The sequence below is a fragment of the Mirounga angustirostris genome, unplaced genomic scaffold (assembly GCF_029215605.1).
Source record: "Mirounga angustirostris isolate CCGP_5_RB_7025 unplaced genomic scaffold, mMirAng1.0.hap1 SCAF_8, whole genome shotgun sequence".
Lineage (NCBI taxonomy): Eukaryota > Metazoa > Chordata > Mammalia > Carnivora > Phocidae > Mirounga > Mirounga angustirostris.
Window position 1 is genome coordinate 464696 of NW_026991716.1, and position 21272 is coordinate 485967.

General features: G+C 41.2%; 1 pseudogene; it reads left to right on the top strand.

Annotated features, from left to right (window-relative positions):
- The first annotated feature begins 276 nt into the window (after positions 1-276).
- On the top strand, positions 277-19970 carry LOC123837335 (tripartite motif-containing protein 26-like; annotated as a pseudogene).
- Positions 19971-21272: the final 1302 nt, after the last annotated feature.

The window sequence follows — 21272 nt, forward strand, 5'->3', positions numbered from 1 at the left end:
TCTACTATTGAATTATTTACAGCAAATATTTTTTACTGAGCTTATCTACTAAGAGTGAAGCAAATTCCTTAGACTTCACTGGGGATTTACTTCCCCACAGTCTTCTAGAATACCCCACTTAAATACATGTTGGGGACAGACTAAACATAAAAACTTTTCTACAGGTTCTCTCTTGATGTTGATTACACTCACAATTTCTTTTGTCCTTCATGTCTTCTTAGAAGGTGATTGCTTGCCTTGAGAAGGAGCTCTGTGCAGGGTCTGGGCCCTGCTGTCATGGCTGCTGCCTCCCCTCTGAGAGAGCTGGAGGGTGAGGTGCTCTGCTCTATCTGCCTCGACTACTTGAGAGACCTGTAGCCATCAACTGTGGTCCTGTCTTCTGCTATCACTGCATCATTTGGGCATGTGAATCTACTAGGCAGCCATTGCATTGTTCTCTCTGCAAGGCCATCTTTAAGAAAGAGAATATTCACCATGTGTGGCAGATGGCCAGCCTAGTGGAAAACATCTGGAGGATGAAGGTAGATGAGGAGAGACCACCCAGAGAGGACAGACCACTTGAGCAAAATGCAGAGAAGCTGTGTGGGCTACATTTGGAGAAGCTCCATTATTACCGCAAGGATGACCAGCAAATACTGTGTGTGATGTGCTGGAAGGTCTGGGAGCACAGGCATCATCCTGCTGTTCTCCTGGAGAAGGCTGCACAGCCTTATCGGGTAAGAAATCTGCTGGGCCCTAGCTTCATCCTCATAGCCAGAAACGTTTTACTACAGTGCCTTCAGGACAAGGTCCAAATTCTTTTTTTTTGTAAAACATTATATTGAAGTATGATTGACATGTTTAATGTAGACATGTCACTGAGTTTGGAGGTAAGTACACTCCTGTGAAACCATCACTATCATCAAGGCCAGAGACCCATCCCTGACCTCCCAAAGTTTCCTCCCACCCTCTTATCATTATATGTGTGTGTGTGCATAGTAAGAACACTTCATATAAGGTACGATCAATCCTCTTAGCAAGTTTTAAGTATACAATACAGTATTGTTAGCTGTAGGTACTATGCCGCATAAAGTATCTCCAGAACTTATTTATCTCGCATAACTGAAACTATGAATCCTTTGACCACCATGTCCCCGTTTCCCTCCCCTCCATCTGTGGGCAACCACCATTGTCCTCTCTGCTTCTATGAGTTTGACTATTTTAGATTCCACATACAAGTAAGATTATGCAGTATTTCTTTTGGTGTCTGGCTTATTTCACCTAGCATAATGTCCTGCAGGATTTCCTTCTTTTGTAAGGCTGAGGAATATTCCATTGATTGTAAATACCACATTTTTTTTATCCATTCATCTGTTGATGGGCAGTTGGGTAATGCTGTAATGAACAGAGGAGTGCACATATCCTTTTGAGATCCTGACTTCAATTCCTTTGGGTAAATATTTTTAAGTAGGATTGCTGGATCATTTGGTAGTTCTATTTTTAACTGTTTAAGGCACATCTGCAATGTTTTCCATGATGGCCACATCAGGCAACATGTCCATCAGGAGTTCTCTTCTTCATATTGTCATCAAGACTTGTTATCTCTTGTTTTTTAAATAGTAGCCATCCCAACAAGTGTGAGGTGGAAGTTCTTGGTAAAGCGTTACCCTTCGAATTTTGGTAGTAGAACTGGTTTGTTCCCATATCTTTTTATAATAGTCTGTCCTGTTGCCGTGATTGTCTGTCTTCCGAGGCATTCGGAACAGGTCTCCGCTAGCAGCGTAGGACTCCAGCACTCTTGACAGCTGCCTGGCATCCAGCTTCAAACTGTGTGTACTCTAGCACATAGCTGTCAAAATAGTTCTGAGGATATTTTGTCCTGTATAAATTTCCTTCAGAGCTTAATCTCAGGGAAGATATTATTTCCTCTGAGGTGCTAGTATGTTTCCTTCCATCTGCTAAGGAAGAATTAAGCAATTAATTGTTTCTCTTTTCTCCTTGACTGACAGAAATCTTAAAACCAACTTAGTCATTTTCTCAATTTGGATTTATTATATATGCTTTCCTTCATTTTTTGTTTTGATTTTCTCTTTTATTTCTAAGTTATTAATTAAAATATAAATTATATTTCTGATGGAAAGAGATTATAAATATAAATAAGAACTACACCATACATTTTAGTATTAATGATAATAAACTTGTATCTCAGTTCTTAGAAACCATTCTAAACTAGCATAGCATTGACTTTGTTTCTTGTTAACTAGAATGGAAACTATTATACATGACAATTATTATGCTACTAAAGGTCAAGCGTGTCGGTTTCACACTGGAATCACTTTGAACCTCTCTTTTCATAGTGAGGGCATTTTCATGTTCACCTTGACCATATCCCTGTTAATTCCACAGGGTAAAATTTTAAACCAACTGAAGATTCTGAAGGGAGACAGGGATAGGATTGAGAAATTTCAGTCTACAGGAGAAGATGAGCTTGAGGCCCTGCTGGTGAGCAAAGTCTCTGACATGTGTGGGTGGCAGAGTGGGGGGTATTGAGGAGAGGGGAGGAGGGTGACCCAAGGGATCCCTGTTGTGAACTCCTCCCCAGAAGATCTCACACATGTCCTGTTGCCTCCGAGACTCTCAGAAGAAGCCCCTTTCTCTTTCTGCTTTTCCTGTAGACAAAATTCCAGAACCACAGGCAGGGCCACCAGTTCTTGAGAGAAAGAAAGCAGTGCCTGTTGGAGCTGCTGGAAGGGATCGAGCAAGAGCTTGCTGAAGGGAGGAACAGCCATGTCACCAAGGGCTCTGAGGAAGTCTTCCGACTTGGGACCCTGATTTCTGAGTTGGAAAAAAAGGCTTAGCAGCCAGCAGTTGAGCTTTTGCAGGTGAGGAACCAACTAAACTATATCCAAATCCTCTTGCTCTAAGCGGCAGTGTAGCCCCTCCATTAGCACGAGATTTGGACCAGGAGTCAAGAGAGAAAAGCTTTGGAATGCCTGGGTGGCTCAGTCAGTTGAGCATCTGCCTTCGGCTCAGGTCATGATCCCAGGGTCCCGGGATCGAGTCCCCTATTGGGCTCCCTGATCGGGGGGAGCTGCTTCTTTGCCTTCTGCTCCCCCCGCTTGTTCTCTCTCTGACAAATAAATAAAATCTTTTTAAAAAAGCGAAAGAGAAAAGTCTTATTCTCATTTATTGAGGTCGTTGATAAGCCTTAGTCAGCCAACCAATAGGATTAGGTCCCAAATTTCAGTGGGCAGGGGATAGTAACATGCACAGCCTGTACAATGAGATAGTAAAATCTGCACATTTGTAATTACAACAAATAATCAAGTGTTAAATCTTATGGTCAGACTGGAGGCCACAGGAAGTCTGGAAAAGACCAAGGTGTAGTGAGGGAAGGCTTGGTGCTTAATGTTGGCCTTGAAAAAAATGCAAAGATTTGGATTAACAGAAAAGAGGAGCTAACCGTGGTGAGGTGCACTGGTGAGAATTAGACAAATGAGTATGGTAGTCACAAGGTGGGTGCAGGTTGTGTGGAAGACAGGACGAGCACACAGACTTCAGGGAGCCACATTTCCGGGGCGGATGTTACAGGGAGGATGAGATAGATACGATGGGGCCAGCTGAGCTGAGGCTTTCCAACCTAGGCTGAGACCTTGAAGGAACTCTTGATAGATCAGGGAAGGTTCCCTGGATGGAACAGACTGGGACTTAGATGGAGGAACGGAGGGGGAGCATGTGTGGGTAGAAACGGATACCCTCCGCGGGGCGGCCCAGGTCTAGGCCTGTCAGAATAAATCTTGGCCTGGTTTTGTTGTGCACCCAGTCCCTGATGCACACACAGTAGGGAAATGTGGCGGCTCCTGGATCCTTCTATCCATGATGTGTCTGTTTTCTCTTCCTTTCCAGGACCCCAGTGACCTAGTAAGCAGGTAAGAGCTGCCTGGCTTTTTTTTTAAACTACTTAGGTGGCCCTTTGTTTTCTTTTTCCCAAATTATTGAAATTTGACTAGGGTAGAAAAAAGATAGTTCCAAGAGAGTTCTTCTACTCAAGTTGAAAGGTGTTCCATGGAATGACTGGAATTTCTATAAAGTTTACTGTCATGGAACTTGTGTTAGGACCGTAGCGGCATGAGATAGAAATGAAGTGGGAGGAGATCTGGAGGAGTATTAGAGAAAATTTAGGATCCACATTTCTTTTTTTTTTTTAATTCAATTAGCCAACATATAGTACATCATTGGTTTCAGATGCAGAGTTCAATGATTCATTATCTGTATGTAACACCCAGTGCTCATCACACCACGTGCCCTCCTTAATGCCAGTCACCCATTTTTTCCCACAATTTCCTTTCTTTCTTCCCATTCCTGCCTGGATCCCAGCTGTCACTCCTGGCCACAGTTTCCCCGACATTCTGTAGGAGGACACTAACATGGACCTTACGGGCAATTACTTCTCCTGCAGTGTGTGCCAGACACTTACGCTGACAGCTTTCACTCATACCCACAGAAGATGCAGAAGCTTCGAATAAAAGGCAAGAATTTGATACTACACAGTTGGTACCTGGAGATGTGTAAGACTGTTGGCATCTAGAGCATGTACTGTAGCCCACACACTGGGCAGACATGAGGGTGACGAGAAGGCTAGCTGGGGACACAGGACACACACATTAGGGATGAACAATTACATAAGAAATGAGGGTAACAGGTCTTGCCCTGAAGCATTTTGTCTGATACTAGTAAAGTTATTTTAGCTTTCTTTTGATTAGTATCTGCATGGTATTTCTTTCTCTATCCTTTAACTCTCATCCTTTATGTGTTATTTTTATTTACTTTGTTATTATTTTTTATATAATCATGAAAAGGATGTTATCTGAAAGATGCATTACACACAGTGTAGTTTCAAGTCATTAAGCATACATCCTTTCCCATATGCTTCTACACTAACTACAAACACTTGAATCTTTTTTTACCTATTTGTTTTATAGTTTTTTAAGTTTTTATTTGAATTTGAGTTAGTTAACATACAGTGTAATATTAGTTTCAGGAGTACAATACAGTAACTCAATAACATCGCAGGATACAAAATTGAGGTAGAGAAATCTATTACATTTATATACACCAATAAGGAAGCAGCTGAAAGAGAAATCAAGGAATTTATTCATTTACAATTGCACCAATAACGATAAGATACCTAGGAATATTATTTTTATGTCTCTTTATAAGGAACATAAAATTTTTATTTCAATAAATCCACTCTTTTTTTTTTTTTAAGAGAGAGAGCACAAGCGGGGGGAGGGGGAGAGGGAGAGAGAGGATCTCAAGCAGACTTCCTGCTGAGCTCAGAGCCTGATTCGGGGATTGATCTCACCACCGTGAACTCAGGACCTGAGCCCAAACCAAGAGTTGGACACTTAACCAACTGAGCCACCCAGGTGTCCCCTCATTTTTTTTCCACTCTATTTTTAATTGGAAAATTTAGTATTTATGTATTCTGGAATGTCACCATTTTTGTTTACATTTTCTTTTTTTTTTTTTAAAGATTTTATTTATTTATTTGACAGAGAGAGACAGTGAGAGAGGGAACACAAGCAGGGGGAGTGGAAGAGGGAGAAGCAGACTTCCCGCTGAGCAGGGAGCCCGATGTGGGGCTCGATCCCAGGACCCCGGGATCATGACCTGAGCCGAAGGCAGATGCTTAACGACTAAGCCATCCAGGTGCCCCATGTTTACATTTTCAAAAGCGTTTGCATAGTTGTTCAAAATAATGTTCTTAAATTTAATTTCCTTTTTATATCTGAATATTTTTCATTTCTTACTTGGTGTATTTCTACTTTTGTCTCCTCTACTTACCTGCCTTTTTCCCCCCTATATTTAATTTTTTTTTCTATTAGCCCTGCTTTTGATGAATACCATAATTTTGAGTGTATAGTACTTTCACTACTGTTGTTTTCTAGGTATTTTGAAATTCTGACCTTGGTTTGCTCTTTAGCATAAAATTTGTTTAAGAAAGAGGATATTTGTCAGTGGTGCTGGGTTTGTTTTTCCCTAATAGTTTGTGTTTCATAGATTTTAAATATTGTGATCAGATTAAGTTGTTGATCTTTCTACCTTTTGCATTTTATCAAGGCATTCTGTGTTTATATGTTGTAAATTTTTGTAACCATTACAAACACTCAAATGTCCTTGGAATAGGATTTGATATATCTCCATGAGGTTTCCCTTAGTAATTTTGTTATTAAGGTGTTTTGTATTAATACATATATATTTTTTTTACTTCTTGAGATGTCATGGACTAAGACAGGTCAGCCCAAGATTCCTACTAGCAATCAATTCTTACCCATTTTTTATTCTGATAGTTTTTGCTTTTCTATATTTTGATGCTTTTTCTCCCTGTGGGATGTTGAATGGAAGTTGTTTTTCAATTGTGGATTATAATATTCTTAGTAACATAAAATACTTTGTTGTCTTATTTAATATCTTTCTGACTTGAATTCAATCCTTTCTGATAATAAGATTAAGACTTCATATTTCTTTCATTTTGTATTTAGGTTATGTATCTCTGCTCAGCTAAATTTAAAGCTCATATATAAATAAATAAATAAAGCTCATATATATATAAATATATATATTCCTTAAATCTTCTTAATTTTTTTTGGCTTTTTTTTAACTTATTTTATTTAAATTCAATTAGTTAACATATAGTGTATCATTAGTTTAAGATATAGAGTTCAGTAATTCATTAATTGCATATAGTACCCAGTGTTGGGACACCTGGATGGCTCAGTCGGTTAAGCGTCTGCTTCATCTCAGGTCATGATCCTGGGGTCCTGGGATCCAGCCTCACATCAAGCTCTCTGCTCAGTGAGGAGCTTGCTACTCCTTCTTCTGCCTGCTGCTCCCCCTGCTTGTGCTCTCTCTCTCTGTGTCAAATAAATAAAATCTTTAAAAAAAATACCCAGTGCTCATCACATCACGTGCCCTCCTTAATGCCCATCACCCAGTTACCTCATGCCCCCATCTACTTCCCCTCCAGCAACCCTCAGTTTATTTCCTATAGTTAAGAGTCTCTTACGGTTTGTCTCCCTCTCTGATTTCATCTTATTTTATCCCTCCTTTATCCTATGATCCACTGTTTTGTTTCTTAAATTCTACCATATGAGTGAAACCATATAATTGTCTTTCTCTGATTAACTTATTTCGCTCAGCATAATACCGTCCAGTTTTTTTGTTTTGTTTTTTAAGATTTTATTTATTTGACAGCGAGAGATACAGCAAGAGAGATACAGCAAAGAGAGGGAACACAGCCGGGGGAGTGGGAGAGGGAGAAGCAGATTCCCCGCTGAGCAGGGAGTCCGATGCGGGGCTTGATCCTAAGACCCTGGGAATCATGACCTGAGCCGAAGGCAGATGCTTAACGACTGAGCCACTCATGTGCCCCAATACCGTCCAGTTCTATCCACATCAGTGTAAATGGTAAGATTTCATCCTTTCTGATGGCTGAGTAATACTCCATTGTTTATATGAACCACATCTTCTTTATCCATTCATCTGTTGATGGACATCTCAGCTCTTTCCATGTTTGGCTATTGTGGACATTGCTGCTATGAACATTGGGGTGCAGGTGCCCCTTCTTTTCACTACATCTGTATCTTTGGGGTAAATACCTGGTAGTGCAATTGCTGGGTCCTAGGGTAGCTCAATTTTTAAATTCTTGAGGAACTTCCATACTGTTTTCCAGAGTGGCTGTACCGGCTTGCATTCCCACCTACAGTATAAGAGGATTACCCTTTCTCCACATCCTTGCCAACACTTGTTCCCTGCCTTGTTAATTTTGCCATTCTAACTGGTGTGAGGTGATATCTCATTGTAGTTTTGATTTGTATTACCCTGATGGCAAGTGATGTAGAGCATTTTTTCATGTGTCTGTTGGCCGTTTGTATGTCTTCTTTAGAGAAGTGTCTGTTCATGTCTTCTGCCCATTTCTTGATTGGATTCTTTGTTTTTGTGTGTTGAATTTGATAAGTTATTTATAGATCTTGGATACTAACACTTTATCTGATATGTCACATGCTAATATCTTCTCCCATTCCATAGGTTGCCTTTTAGTTTGGTTGACTGTTTCCTTTTCTGTGCAAAAGCTTTTTATTTTGATGAAGTCCCAATAGTTCATTTTTGCCTTTGCTTCCCTTGTCTTTGGAGACGTGTCTAGCAAGAAGTTGCTGTGGCTGAGGTCACAGAGGTTGCTGCCTGTGTTCTCCTCTAGGATTTTGATGGATTCCTGTCTCACATTTAGGTCTTTCATCCATTTTGAGTCTATTTTTTTGTATGGTGTAAGAAAATGGTCCAGTTTCATTCTTTTGCATGTGGCTGTCCAATTTTCCCAGCACCTTCTATTGAAGAGACTGTCATTTTTCCATTGGATATTCTTTCCTGCTTTGTTGAAGATTAGTTGACCATAAAGTTGAGAGTCCATTTCTGGGGTTCCATTGATCTATGTATCTGTTTTTGTGCCAGCACCATACTGTTTTGATGAGTACAGCTTTGTAACATAGCTTGAATTTTGGCATTGTGATGCCACCCATTTTGTTTTTCTTTTTCAACATTCCTTTGGCTATTTGTGGTCTTTTCTGGTTCCATACAAATTATAGGGTTATTTGTTCCAGTTCTGTGAAAAAAAAGTTGATGGTATTTTGATAGGAATTGCATTGAATGTGTAGATTGCTCTGGGCAGCATAGACATTTTAACAATATTTGTTCTTCCAGTCCATGAGCATGGAATGTTTTTCCATCTCTTTGTGTCTGCCTCAAATTCTTTTATGAGTGTTCTGTAGTTTTCAGAATACAGATCCTTTACTTCTTTGGTTAGGTTTACTCCTAGTTATCTTATGGCTTTTGGTGCAACTGTAAATGGAATCGATTCTTTAATTTCTCTTTCTTCAGTCTTATTGTTAGTATATAGAAATGAAACTGACTTCTGTGCATTCATTATATGTTCTGCCACGCTGCTGAATTCCTGTATGAGATTTAGCAATTTTGGGGTGGAGTCTTTTGGGTTTTCCACATAGAGTTTCATGTCATCTGCAAAGAGTGACTGTTTGACTTCTTTGCCAATTTGGATGCCTTTTATTTCTTTTTGTTGTCTGATTTCTGAGGCCAGGATTTCTAGTACTATGTTGAACAACAGTGGTAAAAGTGGACATCCCTGTCACATTCCTGACCTTTGGGAAAAACGCTCAGTTTTCCTTCATTGAGAATGATATTACCTATGGGCTTTTTGTAAATGGCTTTTATGATATTGATGTATGTTTCCTCTATCCCTACACTGTGGAGAGTTTTAATCAGGAAAGGATGCTGTATTTTGTCAAATGTTTTTTCTGCATCCATTCAGAGGCTCATATGGTTCTTGTCCTTTCTTTTATTAATGTGATGTATCAGGTTGATTGATTTGCAAATGCTGAACCACCTTGCAGCCCAGGAATAAATTCCACTTGGCTGTGGTGAACAATCCTTTTAATGTACTGTTGGATCCTGTTGGTTAGTATCTTGTTGAGTATTTTGGCATCCATGTTCATCAGGGATATTGGTCTGTAATTCTCCTTTTAATGGGGTATTTGTCTGGTTTTGGGATCAAGTTAATGTTGGCCTCATAGAATGAGTTTGGAAGTTTTCTTTCCATTTCTATTTTTTGAAACAGCTTCAGTAGAATAGGTATTATTTCTTCTTTAAAAGTTTGGTAGAGGGGCGCCTGGGTGGCTCAGTCGTTAAGCGTCTGCCTTTGGCTCAGGTCATGATCCCAGGGTCCTGGGATCGAGCCCTGCATCAGGCTCCCTGCTCCGCAGGAAGCCTGCTTCTCCCTCTCCCACTCCCCCTGCTTGTGTTTCCTCTCTCGCTGTCTCTCTCTGTCAAATAAATAAAAAAAATCATAAAAAAAAAAAAAGTTTGGTAGAATTCCCCTGGGAAGCCATCTGGCCCTGGACTCTTGTTTTTTGGAAGGTTTTTGATTACTGTTTCAATTTCCTTGCTGGTTATGTGCCCGTTCAGATTTTCTATTTCTTCCTGTTTCAGTTTTGGTAGTTTATAAGTCTCCAAGAATGAATCCAATTCTTCCAGATTGCTTAATTTGTTGGCATATAGTTGCTCATAATATGTTCTTATAATTGTTCGTATTTCCTTGGTGTTGGTTGTGATTGCTCCTCTTTCGTTCATGGTTTTTTTTATTTGGATTATTTCCCTTTCTTTTTGATAAGTCTGGCTAGGGATTTATCAATCTTATTCTTTCAAAGAACCAGCTCCTAGTTTCGTTGATCTATTCTACTCTTCTTTTGGTTTCTATTTCATTGATTTCTGCTTTAATCTTTATTATTTCTCTTCTCCTGCTGGATTTAGGCTTTATTTCCTGTTCTTTCTCCATCTCTTTTAGGTGTAAGGTTAGGTTGTGTATTTTGAGACTTTTCCTATTTCTTGAGAAAGGCTTGCATTGTTATATCCTTCCCTTTTAGGACCACCTTTGCTGCATCCCAAAGGTTCTGAACAGTTGTGTTTTCATTTTCATTTGTTTCCATGAATTTTTTAAATTCTTCTTTAATTTCCTGGTTGACCCATTCATTCTTTAGTAGGATGATCTTTAACCTCCAAGTATTTGAGTTCTTTCCAAATTTCCTCTTGTGATTAAGTTCAAGTTTCAAAGCACTGTGGTCTGAGAATATGCAGGGAATAATTCCAATCTTTCGGTACCAGTAGAGACCAGATTTGTGCCCCAGTATGTGATCTACTCCGGAGAATGTTCCATGTGCACTCTTGAAGAATATGTATTGTGTTGCTGTAGAATGGAATGCTCTAATATATCTGTGAAGTCCATCTGGTCCAGTGTGTCCAAAGCCCTTGTTTTCTTATTGATCTTCAGCTTAGTTGATCTGTTCATTGCTGTGAGTGGGGTGTTAAGTCCCCTACTCTAATTGCATTATTATCAATGTGTTTCTTTAATTTTGTTATTAAGTGGTTTATATAATTGGCTGCTCCCAAGTTAGGGGCATAAATATTTACAATTGTTAGAGCCTCTTGTTGGATAGACCCTTTAAGTATGTTATAGTTTCCCTCTTCATCTTTTATAGTCTTTGGTTTAAAATCTGACAAATTTAAAGGTTTTTTTTTTTTTTTAATTTTATTATGTTATGTTAGTCACCATACAATACATCATTAGTTTTTGATTTAGTGATCCACGATCCATTGTTTTCGTATAACAGCGAGTGCTCCATGCAGAAGTGCCCTCCTTAATACCCATCACCGGGGTAACCAATCCCCCCTCCCCTCTAAAACCCTGTTTGTTTCTCAGTTCCATAGACTGTCATGGTTCATCTCTCCCTCCAATTCCCCCCGCCCATTTTTCCCTTCCTTCTCTTAATGTCCTCCATGTTATTCCTTATGTTCCACAAATAAGTGAAACCATATGATAATTGACTTTCTCTGCTTGACTTATTTCACTTAGCATAATCTCCTCCAGTCCCATCCATGTTGATGTAAAAGTTGGGTATTCATCTTTTCTGATGGCTGAGTAATATTCCATTGTATATATGGACCACATCTTCTTTATGCATTCATCTGTTGAAGGGCATCTCAGCTCCTTCCACAGTTTGGCTATTGTGGACATTGCTGCTATGAACATTGGGGTGCAGGTGCCCCTTCTTTTCACTACATCTGTGTCTTTGGGGTAAATACCCAGTAGTGCAATTGCTGGGTCACAGGGAGGCTCTATTTTTAAATTTTTGAGGAACCTCCACACTGTTTTCCAAAGTGGCTGTACCAACTTGCATTCCCACCAACAGTGTAAGAGGGTTCCCCTTTCTCCACAACCTCTCCAACATCTGTTGTTTCTTTCCCTGTCCATTTTTGCCATTCTAACTGGTGTAAGGTGGTATCTTAGTGTGGTTTTGATTTGGATTTCCCTGATGGCTAATGATGATGAACATTTTTTCATGTGTCTGTTAGCCATTTGTATGTCTTCTTCAGAGAAGTGTCTGTTCATCTCTTCTGCCCACTTTTTGACTTGATTATTTGTTTTTTGGGTGTTGAGTTTGAGAAGTTCTTTGTAGATCTTGGATACCAGCCCTTTATCTGTAGTGTCATTTGCAAATATCTTCTCCCATCCTGTGGGTTGCCTCTTGGTTTTGTTGACTGTTTCCTTTGCTGTGCAGAAGCTTTTTATCTTGATGAAGTCCCAAAAGTTCATTTTTGCTTTTGTTTCACTAGCTTTTGGAGATGTATCTTGAAAGAAGTTGCTGTGGCCGATGTCAAAGAGGTTACTGCCTATGTTCTCCTCTAGGATTTGGATGGATTCCTTTCTCACATTGAGGTCTTTCATCCACTTTGAGTTTATCTTTGTGAATGGTGTTAGAGAATGGTCGATTTTCATTCTTCTGCATGTGGCTGTCCAATTTTCCCAGCACCATTTATTGAAGAGACTGTCTTTTTTCCATTGCATGTTTTTTCCTGCTTTGTCAAAGATTATTTGACCATAGAGTTGAGGGTCCATATCTGGGTTCTCTATTCTGTTCCATTGGTCTGTATGTCTGTTTTTCCGCCAGTACCATGCTGTCTTGGTGATGATTGCTTTGTAATATAGCTTGAAATCAGGCAACGTGATGCCCCCAGCTTTGTTTTTCTTTTTCAACATCTTGGCGATTCGGGGTCTTTTCTGATTCCATACAAATTTTAGGATTGTTTGTTCCAGCACTTTGAAAAATGTCATTGGAATTTTGATCGGGATGGCATTGAAGGTATAGATTGCTCTGGGTAGCAGAGACATTTTAACAATGTTTATTCTTCCAATCCGTGAGCATGGAATATTTTTCCATCTTTTTGTATCTTCTTCAATTTCTTTCATGAGTGTTCTGTAGTTCCTAGAGTATAGATCCTTTACCTCTTTGGTTAGGTTTATTCCGAGGTTCTTATGGTTTTTGGTGCTATTGTAAATGGAATCATTTCTTTAATTTCTCTTTCTATAGTTGCATTGTTAGTGTATAAGAAAGCAACTGACTTCTGTGCATTGATTTTGTATCCTGCCACATTACTGAATTGCTGTATGAGTTCTAGTAATTTGGGGGTGGAGTCTTTTGGGTTTTCCACGTAAAGTATCATGTCGTCTGCGAAAAGAGTGAGTTGACTTCTTTGCCAATTGGAATACCTTTTATTTCTTTTTGTTGTCTGATTGCTGTTGCTAGGACTTCTAGTACTATGTTGAACAACAGTGGTGAGAGTGGGCACCCTTGACGTGTTCCTGATCTTAAGGGAAAGGCTCTCAGCTTTTCCCCACTGAGGATGATATTCGCTGTGGGTTTTTCATAGATGGATTTTATGAGCTTGAGGAATGTTCCCTCTATACCTATACTCTGGAGAGTTTTAATCAGGAAAGGATGCTGTATTTTGTCAAATGCTTTTTCTGCATCGATTGAGAGGACCATATGGTTCTTCTCCCTTCTCTTATTAATGTGTTCTATCACATTGATTGATTTGCGAATGTTGAACAACCTTGCATCCCGGGGATAAATCCCACTTGGTCTTGGTGGATGGTCCTTTTAATGTATTGTTGGATCCTATTAGCTAGGATTTTGTTGAGGATTTTGGAATCCATATTCATCAGGGATATTGGTCTGAAATTCTCCTTTTTGATGGGGTCTTTGCCTGGTTTGGGGATTAAGGTAATGCTGGCCTCATAGAATGAGTTTGGAAGTTTTCCTTCTGTTTCTATTTTTTGAAACAGCTTCAGGAGAATAGGTATTATTTCTTCTTTGAATGTTTGGTAGAATTCCCCAGGGAATCCATCAGGCCCTGAACTCTTGTTTTTTGGGAGGTTTTTGATCACTGCTTCAATCTCGTTACTGGTTATTGGCCTATTCAGGTTGTCAATTTCTTCCTGTTTCAGTCTTGGCAGCTTATAGGTTTCCAGGAAGGCCTCCGTTTCATCCAGATTGCTCAGTTTATTGGCATATAGTTGTTGATAATGATTTCTAATAATTGTTTCTATTTCCTTGGTGTTGGTCGTGATCTCTCCCCTTTCATTCATAATTTTATTAATTTGGGTCCTTTTTCTCTTCTTTTGGATAAGTCTGGCCAGTGGTTTATCTCTTATTAATTCTTTCAGAGAATCAGCTTCTAGTTTTATTGATCTGATCTACTGTGTTTCTGGTTTCTAATTCATTGATTTCTGCTCTAATTTTAATTATTTCTCTTCTAATGCGTGGCTTAGGCGTCGTTTGTTGCTTTTTCTCTAGTTCTTTAAGGTGTAGAGTTAGTTGGTGAATTCGGGATTTTTCTATTTTTTTGAGTGAGGCTTGGATGGCTATGTATTTCCCCCTTAGGACCGCCTTTGCCGTATCCCATAGGTTTTGGACCAATGTGTTTTTGTTCTCATTGATTTCCATGAATTGTTTAAGGTCTTCTTTGATTTCTTGGTTGACCCAAACATTCTTGAGCAGAGCGGTCTTTAGCTTCCACGTGTTTGAATTTCTGCCAAATTTTTTCTTGTGATTGAGTTCCAGTTTTAGAGCATTGTGGTCTGAGAATATGCAGGGAATAATCTCAATCTTTTGGTATCGGTTGAGACCTGATTTGTGACCCAGTATGTGGTCTATTCTGGAGAAAGTTCCAGGTGCGCTCGAGAAGAATGAGTATTCTGTTGTTTTAGGGTGGAATGTTCTGTAAATATCTATGAGGTCCATCTGGTCCAATGTATCATTCAAAGCTCTTGTTTCCTTGTTGATTTTCTGCTTAGATGATCTGTCCATTGCTGAGAGTGGAGTATTGAGGTCTCCTACAATTAACGTACTGTTATCAATATGACTCTTTATTTTGGTTAACAGTTGGCTTATATAGATGGCTGCTCCCATGTTGGGGGCATAGATATTTACAATTGCTCGATCTTCTCATTGGATAGACTCTTTAAGAATGATATAGTGTCCTTCTGTGTCTCTTATTACAGACTTTAGTTTAAAATCTAATTTGTCTGATATAAGAATTGCTACCCCAGCTTTCTTTTGAGGTCCGCTGGCATGGAAGATGGATCTCCATCCCTTCACTTTCAGTCTGGATGTCTCTTTAGGTTCAAAATGAGTCTCTTTGTAGGCAGCATATGGATGGGTCCTGTCTTTTTATCCAATCTGCAACCCTGTGCCATTTTATGGGAGCGTTTAGGCCATTCACATTGAGAGTGATTATTGAAAGATATGAATAAATTGTCATCATGTTGCCTGTGAAGACGTTGTTTTTATAGATTGTCCCTGTAAATTTCTGTTGTAGATCACTCTTGGGGTCTTTCTCCTTTTATAGAACCCCCCTTAATATTTCTTGCAGGGCCAGCTTAGTGGTCACATATTCTTTCAACTTCTGCCAGTCGTGGAAGCTCTGCATCTCTCCATCCATTCTAAATGAAAGCCTTGCCGGATAAAGTATTCTTGGCTGCATGTTCTTCTCGTTTAGTACCCTGAATATGTCTTGCCAGGCCTTTCTGGCTTGCCAGGTCTCTGTGGATAGGTCTGACATTATTCTGATATTCCTCCCTCTGTACATAAGGAATCTCTTCCTCCTAACTGCCCTTAAGATGGTTTCCTTGGTTCTAATATTTGCAAGTTTTACTATTACATGCCGGGGTGTTGGCCTGTTTTCCTTGATCTTAGGAGGGGTCCTCTCTGCCTCTAGGACTCGAATGTTTGTTTCATTCCCCAGATTAGGGACGTTCTCAGCTACGATTTGCTCAAATATATCTTCTAGTCCTCTCTCTCTCTCCACTCCCTCCGGGATTCCAATTATTCTGACATTGGAATGCCTCATGGTGTCACTTATTTCTCTGATTCTATTTTCATGGATTCTGAGTTGTTTTTCCCTGGCCTCCTCTTTTCCCTTTTTATCTATTATACTGTCTTCCAGATCGCTTATTCTCTCTTCTGTCTCAGTTACCCTAGCTGTTAGATTATCTAGATTGGATTGGATCTCATTGATAGCATTTTTAAGTTCTGCCAATTCACCTTTTATTTCTGCCATTAGAGACTCTATGTTGCCATTAATTGATTTCTCCATTCTAGCCATTGTCTTCACAATTGCTAGCCTGAATTCCATCTCTGACATCTTGGTTTTATCTGCATCCATTTGTAAATCTGCAGCATAAGTCATAATCTCTGAGTCTTTTCTATTTTGGGGCTCCTCCTCCTAGTCATTCTGTTGATGGGTGTTTGAGGGAATGTATAGAGTCCAAATTATTGACCAGAACCCAAGCAAGATGCACCTGTTTTCTAGGGACCTTAGGGTTGCTGGCCTCTTGTTTTCCCAGCCTGTCTTCTGCGGGAGGGGCCTGCCGCGCTGTTACTCAGGCAACCCTGTTTGGGCGGAGTTGCCCTGTGCCCCTGTGGCGGGGGATGGGCTCAATGGGAAGCAGTCTTTGGGGCTTTTGTTCTCTGGCGCCTTTCCCTGGCGGCTTTCCGCTTCTCTTCCGCGAGTCAGAGCAGAAGAGACAGTTTCCAACCCTCTGCCTCAGAGCAGAGAGACCTCAGTCTGTTCTTCAGTGAGCTCTCCAGGCCACACTGTCTCTGTTTCTGTCCGTGCTGCTATAAACTGCAGCGGCCTGGGTTGTGCGCCCCTCTGCAGCGGTCCCAGTCCTGCCTCCAGGTCGGGGCATGTCTCTGCCCTTTGTGCTTCTAAAACCACCAGCCGCTCCCAGTTCGCGCGTGGGCGACTCCGCCGCTCGGGGTTTCCACCCCAGGGGGCCGCAGTTCACCGGCGGGACCCCAGCGCACCGCACCGGGTTTCCATCTGGGAGGCTGTAGTTTGCTTGCATGGGACCGTCACTCTGGGTTTCTGTCCGGGCGGCTGCCGTTCGCATGCACGCGACCCCGCCGGTCTGGTTTTCCACCCCAGGGGCTGCCCTAAAGTCCTTTCCTGCCGCTATCGGTCTTCAAATCTGTGCCCGTCCGCAGCGCGCGAGGCTGTCACTCACCGGCGGTGTAGGATCCCCACGTCCAGGCACCCTCCCGCTGCCGTTTATCCTCCGATACCCACAGAATCGCGGCTCTCTGCTTCTTACCTCACAACCAACCGCCTGCGATATTGTTTGTAGAGATCCAGATCTTCTTACATCTCAGGCTGGTTTCATGAGTGCTCAGAGTGGTCTGGTAGATATCCAGCTCAATTCCAGGGACCAGTTGAAATAGGGTCCGTTACTCCTCTGCCATCTTTCCCCCCTCCCAAATTTAAAGGTTTTTTAAAATTAAAATTTAAAGTTATATTTTAATTTTAATTTATTTGGTATATATCCTCAGGTAATTTCTTGAGAAGTTGAGCTATTAGTAGCATATTTCAATGACCTTCCAAGGCAGAAAATGACTTTCTTTCTTCTTTTAACATCACACATAATTGATATATTGGTGGGTAGAGAGTACTTGGATCATGGCCCTTTCTTCAGAGTTGTGTACATCGTACTCTTCAATTCTTATGTGGTGCTGGCCGCCTGGAGGTGCAGCTTTGCTCCCCACCCTGTGGTGCATTGTTGGTGTGTGTATGTGTGCATGCTGATGTGTGAAATCCTGCCTTTCTTTCGGTAGCTCCTTCTGTGCCTCTATTTTTTTCCAGGTATCCCTGGAAGAAGTTCTGGATTGAAAAGCCTATCAGTGCTGCAATCAAAAAGTGGGCAGAAAAGTTTGCAGATAAACTTCTTTCTTTAGAGAAAAGAACCAGAGGATTCAATGGTAAAGGAATGGGTGAAGGGGGGGGGGGCTCTGAGCCCAGAAAACCCCCTTTCTTTCTCTGTAATGTTTCCTTAGGGTTTGATTCTGGCCTTCAGTCCTCATAGCTCCTTGCTTCTGTCGAGGCCATTCACAGCAGGTGGGGACACTGGGGAGGGAGAGTCAGTCAGTCCAAACCCGGGGATCTGTCCACACAGCAGTCTAAGGATGTTATCTGGACTAAGGTAGAGTCAGAGTAGGTCCCAGAGCTGATGAAAAGGTGTTTTGTATCTAGAAGTGAGGTCAAAGAATATTGGGAAGCTATGGATAACATGGATACATGGATAAACCTTAGAGACATTGTGCTGAGTGAAAGAAGGCCATCACAAAATGCCAAATACTGTATGATTCTACTTAGAAGAATTATCTAAAGCAATCAATTCCATAGGAATGGAAAGTAGAAGGGTGATGGCCGGGGGTTAGGAGGAGGGGAAATGAGGCGTTGTGGTTTCATGAGTACAGACTTTCAGTTTTGCAGGACAAAACCATTCTGAAAATTGGTTGTACAACAATGTAGATATACATAACCCTACTGAACTGTACACCTAAAATCTAAAGGGTAAATTTTATTTTATGTGTTTTTATCATATTTAAAAATAAAACAAAAAATACTGGGATAATTAAATAAAATTAATACTTCGAGAATTAATCTCAAAGAAGTCTCTTTGCAAGTGGGGAGAAGTAGTGTGATTTAGGACTAGAAGTTGAAGATGTAGTGAAAGCCCAGAGAACGTGCTCAAAGGCTCCATAATGAAGCACTGGGTGTGAGCAGCAGATGGGTGCTTGAACGAGTCCCTGTAGACTGGATAACTCGGTGTGTCTCCTGCATTGACTTCTCTGTGTGGCTTGGGTTTTCATCATGCCTGGCCAGCTTTTCAAATAGTTTTAGCCAACAGTAAGAGAATTTGAGCTGGAAGATGTATCAGAATTGTTTACTGTCCTTTACTTCTTCCTCTCTAGGAAAATTGTGGAGGGATCTGGAGTATAAGACCAGTGAGTATCTGGAGGGGATAGTGGCTGATGTTCGCCTCAGAGTAAACTCTGCTACCCTGAATTAGAGCTTGCCTGTGCAGCTTCCCTTATGGATCGGCTCCTTAAACAGGAAGGTCTTTGTGGTGGCTAATGTAACTACGTTCTTTATTCTGAGGTCTCAGAGTTTGAAACCACAAACGCTTCCCCAGCGTCCCTTGACTATAATGATAGCAGCCCCTCTCTTCTTTTCCTCCTGAGTCTCATCGCACTGCTCATGCTCTTGAATTCTCTCCCTGGGCTCTCTCCACCATCTGGAGAGTATGAGCACAAGGTCCAATAAAATCTGTGTCTTGATCCCTGAAAGGATTGTCCCACCATGGCCAGAAGGGCCCCAGAACCTAAGGGAAAAAGCTCCTTTGATATCTTATGATGCCATACCTTTATCCTCTTCTCCCCACAGTGAGGATCGTCCTGAATTCCCAGACAGCCAATGGCTACCTCTCAGTGTCTCCAAATGGGAAGAGCATGCTATTCACTGGCTTGTGGATGAACAAATACCAGCATGGTCAAAGATTTGACCCTGAGCCTGGGGTGTTGGGCAATAAAGGCTTCGCGTGGGGCAAAGTGTACTGGAAAGTGAAAGCGGCTAGGATATGGTGGGTGCAGAGGAGGAAGAAGAAACAGTGAAGTACTGGGGTGGAGCCAGGGGTGTGTTTGGCACTAGCGACCTTGGTGGATTAATGGGCTCCACTGATGGTTATAGTTCCACTGGATATGGAAATGAGAATGAAGAGTTGGAGGAGGAGTGGCCACAGGAAAATGGAATACAGCCAAAATTCTGCCTGGTGTGGGCGGCAAGAGAGTCAGTGGGAGAAGAGGATTTCTCAACTTCAGCCCTGAGGAAGGATTCTGGGATTCCGCAGCTGTCTTCAGCTGGTGTGTATATAGGCACTAGCCCTGAGCCTTTCCAGATCCTGTCCTACTGTCCAAGGCAGATTGGAGTTGCTCTGGATTATGATGGTGGGAAGGTAAACTTTACCAATGCTAGGACTCAGGAGTTTATCTATGAATTCTCCTCTTCCTTCTCTGGGAGAATTTTCCCTTTCCTGTGGCTTAACTGCGTGAGATCCAGACTTACACTGAGACCCTGAGAGAAGGCTTCAATCTGTCCCTTAGGCCTTGGTTCATTCCCAACTTTCCACCTCAGCTAGACCGTTCCTCTGGGTTTCTGAATACCCTTAGATGATGGGAGCAATATGGTGGAGGCAGGAGTCTCTTATCCTCTACCTTGCCTCTAAAACGGGAATAACACATGATCTGCTTTCTCTGCAGGGGAAGGGTTGAAAGGTCTTTAAAGTACTTATTAAAATATGTGCTATTGTTAATCTTTTTCTTCTATTGTCTTTGATTTGGTCCTTCATCTGCTACTGAGATGCAGGTATGAGAAGGAGCAACTGTGTCATAGGATTGCAGCCTCTGCCACTAATAATAGTTGGTTACAACATCCATATCAGTTCTAACAGTAAATATTTTGATGTGATTCATGCCTGATTAACAGTTTTCAAGGTCTGAAATATCCGGAGTGGGTATTGGCTTATCTATTTCTATGTTCTTACCCTTTCTGCTGTAGAAAGTGGGGGAGGGGAAGCCATATGAGGTTCAGGCAGATATGAGTCTTTGGAAGTGAGTCTTATGAAGGAAGTCTTATGTTAGCTGGATTTTGAGATGGTAGAAATAGATATTGAAGTCAAATGATTAGTCTAAGTTATAAACAGCAGAAAACAAATCTGGTTATTTTTAAAAGGTTAATCTATTGAACAATACTGGGGTGTGCAGAGTGCAAAGAGGGAAGGATATCCGTGTCTATCTACTTGTAATTTCTGGAGGTACTATCATGTTGCCACAAAGCCAGAGTAGGAGACAGTATGGGAGCTGCAGCCAGAGGGATGAGGAGGTAGAGGGGTCATCAGAGCTTGAGGGGATTATCATGACTGTCAGTCTGTAAACAAAACACACCATGCTTGACCACAAGCTCGTGGGTAGTGGCAGGGAGCACAGGAGGAAAAAGAAGCAACAAATACAGAGATTGAGCCAGAGATGTGTTCAGGAGTAGCTGTCTTGGTATTCCTAGTCATTACTGAAGGGTATAAAGAAATGAGAATGAAGAGTTGAGGAAGAAATGGCCCCAGGAAACTGGTGGATACAACAGGCCATAGTTCTTCACGTAATTAACTCCTACATCACAATCTGGCATCAGGGCTCCTGATTGCCAGCATATAGAGTACCTGCCTGTGCCCCAGCAACAGGGGAGATTGGGAAAGTGTTTTCAGCTTCTGCCATAAGAGGTGGTCTCATCAGGGCTCAGATAGCTTAGCATTCTCAAGACATGGGAGCAGATGCTAGTTAACTAAAAGGAAGCTCCCACACTTCAACTCCTAGGTTTGGGAGATGTGGGGAAATCTGCTTTGATAGTTCAGCTGTATAAGAATGTTGTGTTGAAAAATATGACCAAACAATACAAGAATCCTATATCCTGTGTCTGTATCCATCAATACAAGC